General features: G+C 55.2%; 15 non-coding genes across 15 annotated transcripts; all 15 read left to right on the top strand.

Annotated features, from left to right (window-relative positions):
* The first annotated feature begins 239 nt into the window (after positions 1–239).
* TRNAL-CAA (transfer RNA leucine (anticodon CAA)) lies at positions 240–351 on the top strand. Its single transcript has 2 exons — positions 240–277; positions 306–351. It is a non-coding gene; the product is annotated as a tRNA-Leu (tRNA).
* A 929-nt stretch (positions 352–1,280) lies between these two features.
* TRNAP-CGG (transfer RNA proline (anticodon CGG)) lies at positions 1,281–1,352 on the top strand. The gene has a single exon. It is a non-coding gene; the product is annotated as a tRNA-Pro (tRNA).
* Positions 1,353–1,736: 384 nt separating this feature from the next.
* Positions 1,737–1,809, top strand: TRNAV-UAC (transfer RNA valine (anticodon UAC)). The gene has a single exon. It is a non-coding gene; the product is annotated as a tRNA-Val (tRNA).
* A 434-nt stretch (positions 1,810–2,243) lies between these two features.
* TRNAP-AGG (transfer RNA proline (anticodon AGG)) lies at positions 2,244–2,315 on the top strand. The gene has a single exon. It is a non-coding gene; the product is annotated as a tRNA-Pro (tRNA).
* A 385-nt stretch (positions 2,316–2,700) lies between these two features.
* Positions 2,701–2,773, top strand: TRNAV-AAC (transfer RNA valine (anticodon AAC)). Its single transcript has one exon. It is a non-coding gene; the product is annotated as a tRNA-Val (tRNA).
* A 295-nt stretch (positions 2,774–3,068) lies between these two features.
* On the top strand, positions 3,069–3,180 carry TRNAL-CAA (transfer RNA leucine (anticodon CAA)). Its single transcript has 2 exons — positions 3,069–3,106; positions 3,135–3,180. It is a non-coding gene; the product is annotated as a tRNA-Leu (tRNA).
* A 940-nt stretch (positions 3,181–4,120) lies between these two features.
* Positions 4,121–4,192, top strand: TRNAP-CGG (transfer RNA proline (anticodon CGG)). Its single transcript has one exon. It is a non-coding gene; the product is annotated as a tRNA-Pro (tRNA).
* Positions 4,193–4,576: 384 nt separating this feature from the next.
* On the top strand, positions 4,577–4,649 carry TRNAV-UAC (transfer RNA valine (anticodon UAC)). Its single transcript has one exon. It is a non-coding gene; the product is annotated as a tRNA-Val (tRNA).
* Positions 4,650–5,083: 434 nt separating this feature from the next.
* On the top strand, positions 5,084–5,155 carry TRNAP-AGG (transfer RNA proline (anticodon AGG)). Its single transcript has one exon. It is a non-coding gene; the product is annotated as a tRNA-Pro (tRNA).
* Positions 5,156–5,541: 386 nt separating this feature from the next.
* Positions 5,542–5,614, top strand: TRNAV-AAC (transfer RNA valine (anticodon AAC)). Its single transcript has one exon. It is a non-coding gene; the product is annotated as a tRNA-Val (tRNA).
* Positions 5,615–5,909: 295 nt separating this feature from the next.
* Positions 5,910–6,021, top strand: TRNAL-CAA (transfer RNA leucine (anticodon CAA)). Its single transcript has 2 exons — positions 5,910–5,947; positions 5,976–6,021. It is a non-coding gene; the product is annotated as a tRNA-Leu (tRNA).
* A 940-nt stretch (positions 6,022–6,961) lies between these two features.
* TRNAP-CGG (transfer RNA proline (anticodon CGG)) lies at positions 6,962–7,033 on the top strand. The gene has a single exon. It is a non-coding gene; the product is annotated as a tRNA-Pro (tRNA).
* A 384-nt stretch (positions 7,034–7,417) lies between these two features.
* TRNAV-UAC (transfer RNA valine (anticodon UAC)) lies at positions 7,418–7,490 on the top strand. Its single transcript has one exon. It is a non-coding gene; the product is annotated as a tRNA-Val (tRNA).
* A 434-nt stretch (positions 7,491–7,924) lies between these two features.
* TRNAP-AGG (transfer RNA proline (anticodon AGG)) lies at positions 7,925–7,996 on the top strand. The gene has a single exon. It is a non-coding gene; the product is annotated as a tRNA-Pro (tRNA).
* A 386-nt stretch (positions 7,997–8,382) lies between these two features.
* TRNAV-AAC (transfer RNA valine (anticodon AAC)) lies at positions 8,383–8,455 on the top strand. The gene has a single exon. It is a non-coding gene; the product is annotated as a tRNA-Val (tRNA).
* The last annotated feature ends 5,433 nt before the right edge of the window (positions 8,456–13,888 follow it).

Raw genomic sequence — 13,888 nt, forward strand, 5'->3', positions numbered from 1 at the left:
TTTAAGAAGAGGTGGTCTTTGAACACAGTGAGCCGTGGGAAACTTTCTTTACCTTTGCAAGACGAAACAAAGTTATCTGCATCCATCATCTGGGGGTCGTTCTTGTGCCTATTTTTATTTTGTTTAAGCTATGTTGTATTGTTGGGGCCTTTACACCTGTGACATTGCTGTGAAGGTTGTAAGTGGAAACATTGGCAGGTGCAGATAGAAGAGTTAGACCTAAGCCCCCCTCATGAGCTGTCAGGATGGCCGAGTGGTCTAAGGCGCCAGACTCAAGAGAGCTTGATCTTCAGTGTAGCTGAGCCTTCTGGTCTCCTCATGGAGGCGTGGGTTCAAATCCCACTTCTGACAGGTCCCTTTTACACCCGTAAATCTTCCTGTTTTTTGCAGTGCGTTCCCGGCAAACACCACAATCTTTGCAGGAACCTGTAGCATGTAAAGAGAAATCCACCAACAATCAGGCTGGGCCCTCAATCACAATTCCATGGATTTCTGGAAATGACACCTCAGGCACACCTTCCATTAAATTTGCACTCCATCACAGTAACTGCCATGCTGGGTTTCTAACTAAGCAGTTGATCCCATCATTTGTTGTGAGGCTCTCCTGCCACCTTTTGGGCAGAGAAGGCACTGTCCCTGCAAAAACACAGGCAGACATGTTCAACAGGGCTTCCTGGTTATGTGGGAGGAGCAGAATGCCATTGGTCCCCCCTTGCAAATTCTAATTTACATAAGGAAGACAGAGAGGTAGCTGGGAGTAGGCACTGCACACAGGCATTGCACTCTCTCCTATGATTTGCAGCCAATTCTAGATTGAGGCAGGAGGAAAGGAGGTGACTCGCCCAACAATGGCTATACTGAGAAGTCAGCCACTCTGGGTCTCCCAGGTGAGTGTTTCAGGCCTGTGAGCCACTCATATAAATCTCGCCTGATCGAGCCTGATCGAGCGCGTTTGAATCCAAATATCAAACCCCTCTTTCTCAGGCGCAGGAAATGGTGGGCCCTTCATTGCTTCTGGTGTGGAAGTCTATGGGGCAAGGGTCCAGGACTTGCAGAGGAGAACAATTGCCAGAAAGTGCTTGCTGTTCTCATCTGTGCCTTTTTTCTGCTCACTGGCTGATAGGAGATTGGCTGCCCCCTTTCTTGCTAGAGTGAAAAAACAACAACTTGAGAGAAAACATGACGTTGTGAGGCTCACTTAGAGGGAGACTAGCCAAATAGCCCTGCTTTTTTTCTGAAAGACGCTTCAGAAATTGTTCAAAATGTCTCCTGGCCACTCAGGCTCGTTGGTCTAGGGGTATGATTCTCGCTTCGGGTGCGAGAGGTCCCGGGTTCAAATCCCGGACGAGCCCATGCCGTGGACATTTTCAGGATGCTTGTAATATAGGAGCATTTCTTCTTTTCAATGCTATGAGACGCTGTGTATGTCGAGAAAGTTCCTTACCCTGCACGCTATTTTCCACTTGTGGCGGGATAAAGGAGTGCAGGACTTCTTTGCAACTGCTTTTCTGGGCCAGACCAGCATGGTAGGAACATTACATGCATAGTGTTTTTCTAGTGTAATTTCAGGATATGGTTTCAAAATCGCCTCTTGGAATAAAAGTGGTCCTCATTCCTGTCTTCCAAAGAAATAGAGACCGGGTAAGGAGAGCCCAACTTTGAGCTTCAAGGACATTGGCCCTTAGTCTGTGCATTCCAGCCCAATACATGCCAACAAGATTCCTGAGTTAGTGTCTGTTTCTGTAGTGTAGTGGTTATCACGTTCGCCTTACACGCGAAAGGTCCCTGGTTCGAGACCGGGCAGAAACAGCGGTTTGCTGTTTTTAACAGTGTTTGCCTTTACTGGCTGACTTTATAGGAAAGCTGAGATAATAGAGGCTGTCTATCCCTCACCAACCTGACGTAGTGTGCTCCAGGGATCTCAGTGACAGCTCGAAAAGAGAAGTGACGATAGCTTGCGCCATTCGCTTGCTCGCCCTTTGCTCTGAAGGGTGGGCCTACTTCATGAAAGCAAGGAATGAGAGCAGAAATGCTTTTCTTGTCCTCACCGCAAGCAGACACTTAGAGAAAACAAACTGTCTGAAGGACAGAGGCTTTTTAATTTCTTGTTTGATGACGGCCATGGAAAAGACAGCAATCATATTGCAGAAGAGAGCAACATGTGCAGTTGCTTGCTTTGGGTGAAGCATTCACCGACTAGCTGCCACTAACCCCTGGAGCCATGTCAGAGGTGACTCTTGCGTGGCTCGTTGGTCTAGGGGTATGATTCTCGCTTAGGGTGCGAGAGGTCCCGGGTTCAAATCCCGGACGAGCCCTTTTTAGAGCTAAACATACAAATCGTACTAAAAATGCACTATGCCTGACTATTTCTAGTAATACTCGGTGCATTGTTGCGCAACATATTCCTAACCTCGGAAGAAAAATGGATCACCGTGCTTTTTCTGCCTACCTGCTTAGTCTCAGTGTGTCCCAGGTGATGCTTTCCCAAGCTGTACTCACAGACATTTAGGCATCAGATATTTGTCTGTCGATGCCTGCACAAGTAAATTTTGAATACGTCTAATTGCAAGCATGTTGGATGATATCTCTGAGGTTTTCACACTTGTTCTGCACATTCTGAGCCGCTGCTGATACAGCAGAATAGAAGTAGGGTGAAGCCTTGAGAGGAACTTTGCTTTAACAGTAGCAAGCAGCAAGGTCGTTTCTGTAGTGTAGTGGTCATCACGTTCGCCTAACACGCGAAAGGTCCCCGGTTCGAGACCGGGCAGAAACACTGAGCGTTGGCTGCTTTTATGTGCACACTCTAAAACCTTATTATCTGAATGCAAGTTTAAGAAGAGGTGGTCTTTGAACACAGTGAGCCGTGGGAAACTTTCTTTACCTTTGCAAGACGAAACAAAGTTATCTGCATCCATCATCTGGGGGTCGTTCTTGTGCCTATTTTTATTTTGTTTAAGCTATGTTGTATTGTTGGGGCCTTTACACCTGTGACATTGCTGTGAAGGTTGTAAGTGGAAACATTGGCAGGTGCAGATAGAAGAGTTAGACCTAAGCCCCCCTCATGAGCCGTCAGGATGGCCGAGTGGTCTAAGGCGCCAGACTCAAGAGAGCTTGATCTTCAGTGTAGCTGAGCCTTCTGGTCTCCTCATGGAGGCGTGGGTTCAAATCCCACTTCTGACAGGTCCCTTTTACACCCGTAAATCTTCCTGTTTTTTGCAGTGCGTTCCCGGCAAACACCACAATCTTTGCAGGAACCTGTAGCATGTGAAGAGAAATCCACCAACAATCAGGCTGGGCCCTCAATCACAATTCCATGGATTTCTGGAAATGACACCTCAGGCACACCTTCCATTAAATTTGCACTCCATCACAGTAACTGCCATGCTGGGTTTCTAACTAAGCAGTTGATCCCATCATTTGTTGTGAGGCTCTCCTGCCACCTTTTGGGCAGAGAAGGCACTGTCCCTGCAAAAACACAGGCAGACATGTTCAACAGGGCTTCCTGGTTATGTGGGAGGAGCAGAATGCCATTGGTCCCCCCTTGCAAATTCTAATTTACATAAGGAAGACAGAGAGGTAGCTGGGAGTAGGCACTGCACACGGGCATTGCACTCTCTCCTATGATTTGCAGCCAATTCTAGATTGAGGCAGGAGGAAAGGAGGTGACTCGCCCAACAATGGCTATACTGAGAAGTCAGCCACTCTGGGTCTCCCAGGTGAGTGTTTCAGGCCTGTGAGCCACTCATATAAATCTCGCCTGATCGAGCCTGATCGAGCGCTGAGCGAGCGCGTTTGAATCCAAATATCAAACCCCTCTTTCTCAGGCGCAGGAAATGGTGGGCCCTTCATTGCTTCTGGTGTGGAAGTCTATGGGGCAAGGGTCCAGGACTTGCAGAGGAGAACAATTGCCAGAAAGTGCTTGCTGTTCTCATCTGTGCCTTTTTTCTGCTCACTGGCTGATAGGAGATTGGCTGCCCCCTTTCTTGCTAGAGTGAAAAAACAACAACTTGAGAGAAAACATGACGTTGTGAGGCTCACTTAGAGGGAGACTAGCCAAATAGCCCTGCTTTTTTTCTGAAAGACGCTTCAGAAATTGTTCAAAATGTCTCCTGGCCACTCAGGCTCGTTGGTCTAGGGGTATGATTCTCGCTTCGGGTGCGAGAGGTCCCGGGTTCAAATCCCGGACGAGCCCATGACGTGGACATTTTCAGGATGCTTGTAATATAGGAGCATTTCTTCTTTTCAATGCTATAAGACGCTTTGTATGTCGAGAAAGTTCCTTACCCTGCACGCTATTTTCCACTTGTGGCGGGATAAAGGAGTGCAGGACTTCTTTGCAACTGCTTTTCTGGGCCAGACCAGCATGGTAGGAACATTACATGCATAGTGTTTTTCTAGTGTAATTTCAGGATATGGTTTCAAAATCGCCTCTTGGAATAAAAGTGGTCCTCATTCCTGTCTTCCAAAGAAATAGAGACCGGGTAAGGAGAGCCCAACTTTGAGCTTCAAGGACATTGGCCCTTAGTCTGTGCATTCCAGCCCAATACATGCCAACAAGATTCCTGAGTTAGTGTCTGTTTCTGTAGTGTAGTGGTTATCACGTTTGCCTTACACGCGAAAGGTCCCTGGTTCGAGACCGGGCAGAAACAGCGGTTTGCTGTTTTTAACAGTGTTTGCCTTTACTGGCTGACTTTATAGGAAAGCTGAGATAATAGAGGCTGTCTATCCCTCACCAACCTGACGTAGTGTGCTACAGGGATCTCAGTGACAGCTCGAAAAGAGAAGTGACGATAGCTTGCGCCATTCGCTTGCTCGCCCTTTGCTCTGAAGGGTGGGCCTACTTCATGAAAGCAAGGAATGAGAGCAGAAATGCTTTTCTTGTCCTCACCGCAAGCAGACACTTAGAGAAAACAAACTGTCTGAAGGACAGAGGCTTTTTAATTTCTTGTTTGATGACGGCCATGGAAAAGACAGCAATCATATTGCAGAAGAGAGCAACATGTGCAGTTGCTTGCTTTGGGTGAAGCATTCACCGACTAGCTGCCACTAACCGCTGGAGCCATGTCAGAGGTGACTCTTGCGTGGCTCGTTGGTCTAGGGGTATGATTCTCGCTTAGGGTGCGAGAGGTCCCGGGTTCAAATCCCGGACGAGCCCTTTTTAGAGCTAAACATACAAATCGTACTAAAAATGCACTATGCCTGACTATTTCTAGTAATACTCGGTTGATTTTTTGCTTAACATATTCCTAACCTCAGTAGAAAAATGGATCACCGTGCTTTTTCTGCCTACCTGCTTAGTCTCAGTGTGTCCCAGGTGATGCTTTCCCAAGCTGTACTCGCAGACATTTAGGCATCAGATATTTGTCTGTCGATGCCTGCACAAGTAAATTTTGAATACGTCTAATTGCAAGCATGTTGGATGATATCTTTGAGGTTTTCACACTTGTTCTGCACATTCTGAGCCGCTGCTGATACAGCAGAATAGAAGTAGGGTGAAGCCTTGAGAGGAACTTTGCTTTAACAGTAGCAAGCAGCAAGGTCGTTTCTGTAGTGTAGTGGTCATCACGTTCGCCTAACACGCGAAAGGTCCCCGGTTCGAGACCGGGCAGAAACACTGAGCGTTGACTGCTTTTATGTGCACACTCTAAAACCTTATTATCTGAATGCAAGTTTAAGAAGAGGTGGTCTTTGAACACAGTGAGCCGTGGGAAACTTTCTTTACCTTTGCAAGACGAAACAAAGTTATCTGCATCCATCATCTGGGGGTCGTTCTTGTGCCTATTTTTATTTTGTTTAAGCTATGTTGTATTGTTGGGGCCTTTACACCTGTGACATTGCTGTGAAGGTTGTAAGTGGAAACATTGGCAGGTGCAGATAGAAGAGTTAGACCTAAGCCCCCCTCATGAGCCGTCAGGATGGCCGAGTGGTCTAAGGCACCAGACTCAAGAGAGCTTGATCTTCAGTGTAGCTGAGCCTTCTGGTCTCCTCATGGAGGCGTGGGTTCAAATCCCACTTCAGACAGGTCCCTTTTACACCCGTAAATCTTCCTGTTTTTTGCAGTGCGTTCCCGGCAAACACCACAATCTTTGCAGGAACCTGTAGCATGTGAAGAGAAATCCACCAACAATCAGGCTGGGCCCTCAATCACAATTCCATGGATTTCTGGAAATGACACCTCAGGCACACCTTCCATTAAATTTGCACTCCATCACAGTAACTGCCATGCTGGGTTTCTAACTAAGCAGTTGATCCCATCATTTGTTGTGAGGCTCTCCTGCCACCTTTTGGGCAGAGAAGGCACTGTCCCTGCAAAAACACAGGCAGACATGTTCAACAGGGCTTCCTGGTTATGTGGGAGGAGCAGAATGCCATTGGTCCCCCCTTGCAAATTCTAATTTACATAAGGAAGACAGAGAGGTAGCTGGGAGTAGGCACTGCACACGGGCATTGCACTCTCTCCTATGATTTGCAGCCAATTCTAGATTGAGGCAGGAGGAAAGGAGGTGACTCGCCCAACAATGGCTATACTGAGAAGTCAGCCACTCTGGGTCTCCCAGGTGAGTGTTTCAGGCCTGTGAGCCACTCATATAAATCTCGCCTGATCTCGCCTGATCGAGCGCTGAGCGAGCGCGTTTGAATCCAAATATCAAACCCCTCTTTCTCAGGCGCAGGAAATGGTGGGCCCTTCATTGCTTCTGGTGTGGAAGTCTATGGGGCAAGGGTCCAGGACTTGCAGAGGAGAACAATTGCCAGAAAGTGCTTGCTGTTCTCATCTGTGCCTTTTTTCTGCTCACTGGCTGATAGGAGATTGGCTGCCCCCTTTCTTGCTAGAGTGAAAAAACAACAACTTGAGAGAAAACATGACGTTGTGAGGCTCACTTAGAGGGAGACTAGCCAAAAAGCCCTGCTTTTTTTCTGAAAGACGCTTCAGAAATTGTTCAAAATGTCTCCTGGCCACTCAGGCTCGTTGGTCTAGGGGTATGATTCTCGCTTCGGGTGCGAGAGGTCCCGGGTTCAAATCCCGGACGAGCCCATGACGTGGACATTTTCAGGATGCTTGTAATATAGGAGCATTTCTTCTTTTCAATGCTATAAGACGCTGTGTATGTCGAGAAAGTTCCTTACCCTGCACGCTATTTTCCACTTGTGGCGGGATAAAGGAGTGCAGGACTTCTTTGCAACTGCTTTTCTGGGCCAGACCAGCATGGTAGGAACATTACATGCATAGTATTTTTCTAGTGTAATTTCAGGATATGGTTTCAAAATCGCCTCTTGGAATAAAAGTGGTCCTCATTCCTGTCTTCCAAAGAAATAGAGACCGGGTAAGGAGAGCCCAACTTTGAGCTTCAAGGACATTGGCCCTTAGTCTGTGCATTCCAGCCCAATACATGCCAACAAGATTCCTGAGTTAGTGTCTGTTTCTGTAGTGTAGTGGTTATCACGTTCGCCTTACACGCGAAAGGTCCCTGGTTCGAGACCGGGCAGAAACAGCGGTTTGCTGTTTTTAACAGTGTTTGCCTTTACTGGCTGACTTTATAGGAAAGCTGAGATAATAGAGGCTGTCTATCCCTCACCAACCTGACGTAGTGTGCTACAGGGATCTCAGTGACAGCTCGAAAAGAGAAGTGACGATAGCTTGCGCCATTCGCTTGCTCGCCCTTTGCTCTGAAGGGTGGGCCTACTTCATGAAAGCAAGGAATGAGAGCAGAAATGCTTTTCTTGTCCTCACCGCAAGCAGACACTTAGAGAAAACAAACTGTCTGAAGGACAGAGGCTTTTTAATTTCTTGTTTGATGACGGCCATGGAAAAGACAGCAATCATATTGCAGAAGAGAGCAACATGTGCAGTTGCTTGCTTTGGGTGAAGCATTCACCGACTAGCTGCCACTAACCGCTGGAGCCATGTCAGAGGTGACTCTTGCGTGGCTCGTTGGTCTAGGGGTATGATTCTCGCTTAGGGTGCGAGAGGTCCCGGGTTCAAATCCCGGACGAGCCCTTTTTAGAGCTAAACATACAAATCGTACTAAAAATGCACTATGCCTGACTATTTCTAGTAATACTCGGTTGATTTTTTGCTTAACATATTCCTAACCTCAGTAGAAAAATGGATCACCGTGCTTTTTCTGCCTACCTGCTTAGTCTCAGTGTGTCCCAGGTGATGCTTTCCCAAGCTGTACTCGCAGACATTTAGGCATCAGATATTTGTCTGTCGATGCCTGCACAAGTAAATTTTGAATACGTCTAATTGCAAGCATGTTGGATGATATCTTTGAGATTTTCACACTTGTTCTGCACATTCTGAGCCGCTGCTGATACAGCAGAATAGAAGTAGGGTGAAGCCTTGAGAGGAACTTTGCTTTAACAGTAGCAAGTAGCAAGGTCGTTTCTGTAGTGTAGTGGTCATCACGTTCGCCTAACACGCGAAAGGTCCCTGGTTCGAGACCGGGCAGAAACACTGAGCGTTGGCTGCTTTTATGTGCACACTCTAAAACCTTATTATCTGAATGCAAGTTTAAGAAGAGGTGGTCTTTGAACACAGTGAGCCGTGGGAAACTTTCTTTACCTTTGCAAGACGAAACAAAGTTATCTGCATCCATCATCTGGGGGTCGTTCTTGTGCCTATTTTTATTTTGTTTAAGCTATGTTGTATTGTTGGGGCCTTTACACCTGTGACATTGCTGTGAAGGTTGTAAGTCAGGGGTGCCCAAACCTGTCCTGGCGGGCCGTATCCATGCCAGATTTTTGGGATATCCCCATCTGGGGATCACGGTTCGATCCCCGGCACCGGCGGCAGATTAGCCCAGCACCAGGTGACTCTGGGAAATAGCTGGCGCCGCGGCTAGGGCGGCTGACTCCGGAATCTGGAGATTTTTTTATTTAAGGTTTTTGTAGAGCGCGTAGTAACCCTCGAGCATCCCAGAGATCAGGGTTCGATCCCCGGCACCGGCCGCAGATTAGCCCAGCACCACGTGACTCTGGGAAATAGCTGGCGCCGCGGCTAGGGAGGCTGACTCCGGAATCTGGAGATCACGGTTCGATTCCCGGCACCGGCGGCAGATTAGCCCAGCACCAGGTGACTCTGGGAAATAGCTGGCGCCGCGGCTAGGGCGGCTGACTCCGGAATCTGGAGATTTTTTTATTTAAGGTTTTTGTAGAGCGCGTAGTAACCCTCGAGCATCCCAGAGATCAGGGTTCGATCCCCGGCACCGGCGGCAGATTAGCCCAGCACCATGTGACTCTGGGCAATAGCTTGCTTAATCTTCCCAACGGCCCCTAGCGCCTAGAGACCCTTACGGGCGATTGTGCGCCTTACAAATGTGGATTATTATTATTATTATTATTATTTGGGCCGACTCCGATCCGGTTCGTAAAAGCACATCTGCCCGAATCTGTCGGACAACCACGTACGCCCGGGAGAGGACTGCCCGGGACCCGTGGAGCCCGTCCTGGTCACTCTGACCTGCCATCGGCCTGGAGAAGGGAGCGCCGGACGCCCGGGGGGAGGACTGCCCGGGACCCGTGGAGCCCGTCCTGGGCACTCTGACCTGCCGTCTGCCCGGGGAAGGGAGCCCCGGACGCCCGGGGGGAGGACTGCCCGGGACCCATGGAGCCCGTCCTGGGCACTCTGACCTGCCGACGGCCCGGGGAAGGGAGCCCCGGACGCCCGGGGGAGGACTGCCCGGGACCCGTGGAACTCGTCCTGGGCACTCTGACATGCCGCTGACCCGGGGAAGGGAACCCCGGACGCCCGGGAGCCGTGGAGCCCGTCCTGGGCACTCTGACAAGCCGTCGGACCGGGGAAGGGAGCCCCGGACGCCCGGGACCCGTGGAGCCTGTCCTGGGAACTCCGGCATGCCGTTGGCCCAGGGAAGGGAGTCCCAGATACCCGGGACCCGTGGAGCCCGTCATGGGCACTCTGACAAGCCGGTGTCCCGGGGAAGGGAGCCCCGGACGCCGGGGACTCGTGGAGCCCGTCCTGGGCACTCTGGCATGCCGTTGGCACCGGGAAGGGAGCCCCGGACGTCCGGGGCCCGTGGAGCCCATCCTGGGCACTGTGACAAGCCGTTGGCCCGGGGAAGGGAGAGCCGGACACCCAGCGGAGGAATGCCCGGGACCCATGGAGCCCGTCCTGGGCAATCTGACCTGCCGTCGGCCCGGAGAAGGGAGCGACGGACGCCCGGGGGGGAGGAATGCCCGGGACGCATGGAGCCCATCCTGGGCACTTTGACATGCCATCGGCCTTGAGACCCGGGGGACGACTGCCCGGGAAGCATGGAGCCCGACCTGGGCACTCGCTCATGCCGTTGGCCTGGAGACCCGGGGGACGACTGCCCGGGGCGCATGGAGCCCGACCTGGGCACTCGCTCATGCCGTTGGCCTGGAGACCCGGGGGACGACTGCCCGGGACGCATGGAGCCCGTCCTGGGCACTTTGACATGCCGTTGGCCTGGAGGAGGGAAGCCCCGGGTGTTGTTACCCAGGCATAGCCCATCTGGTCCCCCTGGCAGAGAACCACCAGCCTTGCAGGGGTGTCCGGGCATACCCTTACCCCTAGTAATCCGGAGGAAAATTACCCCCCTTTCTTGTAATCTGTGCACACGAGTTGACAGAGGGGACCCAAGGCGTAAAAGTACCCGACCTCCTGGAGCCCTCGCTGGGATCGGGGAGGCAAATGGCACCTCATAGGGACTTCCAGGGAGGTTTGGCCATCTGGTCGCCCTTTTGGATAGCATTGCGTGCGACCAGATGGCCGAGGGGAAAGGTGCAACCAGGTGGCCGGGAACGAAAGGACTCCCTGCTTCCCACCCCGAGCCTTCGTGGTAGGGCTGCTGCCTGCCCACGCCGGGCAGGGCTCGGGGACCCCGGCTGGGCCTCAGGCACGGTGAGGACCACCGGAGCTCCCAGGCCCGGACGCCCGGGACGACGACTGCCCGGGACGCATGGAGCCCGTCCTGGGCACTTTGACATGCCGTCGGCCTGGAGACCCGGGGGACGACTGCCTGGGACGCATGGAGCCCGTCCTGGACATTTTGACATGCCGTCGGCCTGGAGACCCAGGGGACGACTGCCCGGGACGCATGGAGCCCGTCCTGGGCACTTTGACATGCCGTCGGCCTGAAGACCCGGGGGACGACTGCCTGGGACGCATGGAGCCCGTCCTGGACATTTTGACATGCCGTTGGCCTGGAGACCCGGGGGACGACTGCCCGGGACGCATGGAGCCCGTCCTGGGCACTTTGACATGCCGTCGGCCTGGAGACCCGGGGGACGACTGCCCGGGACGCATGGAGCCCGTCCTGGGCACTTTGACATGCCGTCGGCCCGGAGAAGGGAGCGCCGGACACCCAGGGAAGGACTGCCCGGGACCCATGGAGCCCGTCCTGGGCAATCTGACCTGCCGTCGGCCCAGGGAAGGGAGCGGCGGATGCCCGGGGGGAGGAATGCCCGGGACGCATGGAGCCCGTCCTGGGCACTTTGACATGCCGTCGGCCCGGAGACCCGTGGGACGACTGCCCGGGACGCATGGAGCCCAACCTGGGCACTTTGACATGCCGTCGGCCTGGAGACCCGGGGGACGACTGCCCGGGACGCATGGAGCCCGTCCTGGACATTTTGACATGCCGTCGGCCTGGAGACCCGGGGGACGACTGCCCGGGACGCATGGAGCCCGTCCTGGGCACTTTGACATGCCGTCGGCCCGGAGAAGGGAGCGCCGGACACCCAGGGGAGGACTGCCCGGGACCCATGGAGCCCGTCCTGGGCAATCTGACCTGCCGTCGGCCCGGAGAAGGGAGCGGCGGATGCCCGGGGGGACGACTGCCCGGGACGCATGGAGCCCGTCCTGGGCACTTTGACATGCCATCGGCCTGGAGACCCGGGGGACAACTGCCCGGGACGCATGGAGCCCAACCTGGGCACTTTGACATGCCGTCGGCCTGGAGACCCGGGGGACGACTGCCCGGGACGCATGGAGCCCGTCCTGGACATTTTGACATGCCGTCGGCCTGGAGACCCGGGGGACGACTGCCCGGGACGCATGGAGCCCGTCCTGGGCACTTTGACATGCCGTCGGCCTGGAGATCCGGGGGACGACTGCCCGGGACGCATGGAGCCCGTCCTGGGCACTTTGACATGCCGTCGGCCTGGAGACCCGGGGGACGACTGCCCGGGACGCATGGAGCCCGTCCTGGGCACTTTGACATGCCGTCGGCCTGGAGATCCGGGGGACGACTGCCCGGGACGCATGGAGCCCGTCCTGGGCACTTTGACATGCCATCGGCCTGGAGACCCGGGGGACGACTGCCCAAGAGCCATGGAGCCCGTCCTGGGCAATTTGACAAGCCGTTGGCCTGGAGGAAGGAAGCCCCGGGTGGCCTAGGGAGGTGTTACCCAGGCATAGCCCATCTGGTCCCCCTAGCAGAGAACCACCAGCCTTGGAGGGGTGTCCGGGCATACCCTGCCCCCTAGTAATCCGGAGGGAAATTACCTGACTTTCTTGCAATCTGTGCACACAAGGTGACAGAGGGGACCCAAGGCGCGAAAGTACCCGACCTCCTGGAGCCCTCGCTGGGATCCGGGAGGCGAATGGCACCTCATCATGACTTCCAGGGCGACCAGATGGCCGAGGCGAGAGGGGCGACCAGATGGCCGGGACCAAAAGGACGCCAATCTGCCTGCCCCGGAGCTGCAGGGCTCTGGGGCTGCAGGGTTCCGGGGGCTGCAGAGCTGCAGGTCTCTGGGGCTGCAGGGCTCCGGGGCTTCAGGCCTCCCCGGGCCCTGATGGACCCTCCGTCCCGGGTACCTCCGACCCCCGGCCGGCTTGCAGGACGGAGGGGGGATTCCCGCACCACTGGGCCCTGCCGGACGGGGCTCAAGCCCCGGGCCCGGTCCCCGGCCCCAGTCCCGGCTTTCCAAACCCTATGCCGGGCCGGGGAGAGCCTCCCCTGGGCCCCCGGTGGACCCTCCGTCCCGGGCGCCCCGGACCCCCGGCCGGATTGCTGGACGGAGGGGTACCAGCACCCTCGGGGCCTGGCCAGATGGAGTTCAAGCCCCGGGTCCGGTCCCACCTTCCGAACCCTAGCCAGGCTGGGGAGAGCCTCCCCGGGAACCGGTGGAGCCCCGTCCCCAGCGCACGGACCCACTGGTGGCCTGCGGGACAGGGGGCTCCAGCACCCTCGGGGCCTGGCCAGATGGAATTCAAGCCCCGGGTCCGGTCCCACCTTCCGAACCCTAGCCAGGCTGGGGAGAGCCTCCCCGGGAACCGGTGGAGCCCCGTCCCCAGCGCACGGACCCACTGGTGGCCTGCGGGACAGGGGGCTCCAGCACCCTCGGGGCCTGGCCAGATGGAGTTCAAGCCCCGGGTCCGGTCCCACCTTCCGAACCCTAGCCAGGCTGGGGAGAGCCTCCCCGGGCCCCGGTGGACCCTACGTCCCGGGCACCCCGGATCCCCGGCCGGATTGCAGGACGGAGGGGTACCAGCACCCTCGGGGCCTGGCCAGATGGAGTTCAAGCCCCGGGTCCGGTCCCACCTTCCGAACCCTAGCCAGGCTGGGGAGAGCCTCCCCGGGCCCCGGTGGAGCCCCGTCCCCAGCGCCCGGACCCTCTGGTGGCCTGCGGGACAGGGGGCTCCAGCACCCTCGGGGCCTGGCCAGATGGAGTTCAAGCCCCGGGCCCGGTCCCACCTTCTGAACCCTAGCCAGGCTGGGGAGAGCCTCCCCGGGCCCCGGTGGAGCCCCGTCCCCAGTGCCCGGACCCTCTGGTGGCCGGCGGGACGGGGAGCTCGCGCACCACCGGGCCCCGCCGGCCGAGCTCAAGCCCAGGGCCCGGTCCCACCTTCCGAACCCTAGCCAGGCTGGGGAGAGCCTCCCCGGGCCCCGGTGGAGCCCCG

Source organism: Lissotriton helveticus, chromosome 10 (assembly GCF_964261635.1).
Source record: "Lissotriton helveticus chromosome 10, aLisHel1.1, whole genome shotgun sequence".
NCBI lineage: Eukaryota > Metazoa > Chordata > Amphibia > Caudata > Salamandridae > Lissotriton > Lissotriton helveticus.